We start from the raw sequence: 2,337 nt of genomic DNA, 5'->3' as shown, positions 1-2,337 counted from the left end.
TATATATATATATATATATATATATATATATATATATGTTTATTGATTTCACATTTTGGCTAGTTGATTATATCAATTCTAGTGCTCAACTGATATTTGTTTTATCGACTTCGAAAGGATGAAAGGCTAAGTTGACCTTAGTGGAACTTGAACTCAGAAAGTAAAGACGAACGAAATATGTATAGGCCTGAGTATATTACCAAGGAATTTATAGCAACGATTTTATAACTGATTTCGACAAAAGACTTCAGGTTTGTCAAGAAAAAAAAAGGAAAAAAACGAGATGTTACCCGAAGAACTGAACAGCTTCAATGAGATGGCTTCAACCATTAATTAAAGCCAAGACCCTAAGTTAAACGTGGGTTTTTAATCTATGTTCTAACTGTTTTTTTTATTTATGCTCTTAAAAATGGTCTTCAGATTTTTTACTTTTTGAAAATCAATGACGCAGAAGTTTTTTAAAATTAGAAACTTATTCAGTTAGATTTAAACTCTCTTTCTTTCTTTCTTTCTTCCTTCTTTCCTTTCTTTCTTTCTTCCTTCTTTCCTTCCTTTCTTTCTTTCCTTCTTTCTTTCTTTCTTTCTTTCTTCCTTTCTTTCTTTCTGTACTATGTGTGCAATTTTGACCGAAGATTTGAAATAGCTATGACTCAAAGTCCCAATAATCGTAATTTCTCATGCATGAATCATAGGAATTCTTAAAAAAGGAAAAATGAAAGCAGCAAAAGTATGCTTTCTCTTTTCCATGAGGAATTGGACTTCAACAGACAACTATTCCAAAACTCTGTCTATTTTTTTTAATTAAAAAAATGTAAAATAGCTATCTAAGTATCATGCTTAATGCATATGTACCAGTGACAAGCAAGATATTGCATTTTTCATCCAAGATAAACATGCTTATTAACATTCTGTGTTAAAAGCAATATATATCAGAGAGAGACGAAAAATCATCCCAGCAGTGGATAATGAGAATGTAAGATGCATTTCAACCTCTTTGGGACTTCTTTAGTATGTTATCACGTTGGAATGGTATGTTGTTATTAGCTGATTTTTCGGCTGCATGTTATCCCATAATGAACAGATATGGACATAATTCTTTTATTTTTTTACTTGTTTCAGTCATTTAACTGTAGTCATGCTGGAGCACAGCCTTTAGTCAAACAAATCAACCCCAGGACTTATTCTTTGTAAGCCTAGTACTTATTCTATCAGTGTCTTTTGCCGAACCGCTAAGTTACGGGAATGTAAACACAGACACACAAATACATACTTACACACACACACACAGAGCGAGATCGTTGCCAGTGCCCCTGGACTGGCTCTTGTGCGGGTGACACATAAAATACACCATTTTGAGCGTGGCCGTTGCCAGTACCGCCTGACTGGCCTTTGATACAAAAACCACCTCTTCATCTGAGGGTTCTTTTGGTGTGAGTTACTTAGTGACCTTCCTAGTATAAGTGCCATGTAAAAAGCACAAATTGTAAAATAGTTGGCATTAGAAAATGAGTTCATCCATAAAAGCTATGCCCAAGCAGACACTGGACCTGGCGCAGTCCTCTGGTTCGCCAGCTCTTGACGAACAGTCCAGCCCACATGGAGTTAAGAGTGTTAAATTAAATAATGATGATGATGATGATGATAATACACACACACAAAATCATTATTTAACAACCATATATATGTATGTATATGCATGTATGTATGTGTGTGCGTTCGTGCGTGCGTGTGTTTGTGTATGTATGTACGTATTATTACAATACTCTTGTACTTGTTTCAGTCATTTGACCGCGGCCATGCTGGAGCACCGCCTTTTTTAGTCGTGCAAATCGACCCCAGGACTTATTCTTTGGAAGCCTAGTACTTATTCTATCGATCTCTTTTGCCGAACCGCTAGGTTACGGGGACGTAAACACACCAGCATCGGTTGTCAAGCGATGTTGGGGGGACAAACACAGACACACAAACACACACACACACATATATATACATATATACGACGGGCTTCTTTCAGTTTCCGTCTACCAAACCCATTCACAAGGCTTTGGTCGGCCCGAGGCTATAGTAGAAGACAGGTGCCACGCGGTGGGACTGAACCCGGAACCATCTGAATTCTTTCTTAGAAAATATAATCTTCAGGCTAGGGTTAAAAATTCATGCATAACTCAGAACACAGAGAGGCTTAAACAAAATATTACGGACAAAGATTTTTTCACGCTTTAACGTATTTGCCACTCTAGTCCTTCGTGTTTTATTTAGCAGTATTTATTGCTTGAATTACTTGTTCAAGGGAAACAACTCTTAAAGCACATTAATAACAGTTATTTTTCTGGTCAT

This window comes from Octopus bimaculoides, chromosome 1 (assembly GCF_001194135.2).
Source record: "Octopus bimaculoides isolate UCB-OBI-ISO-001 chromosome 1, ASM119413v2, whole genome shotgun sequence".
In the NCBI taxonomy this organism is placed as follows: Eukaryota; Metazoa; Mollusca; class Cephalopoda; order Octopoda; family Octopodidae; genus Octopus; species Octopus bimaculoides.
This window is presented reverse-complemented; position numbering follows the sequence as displayed.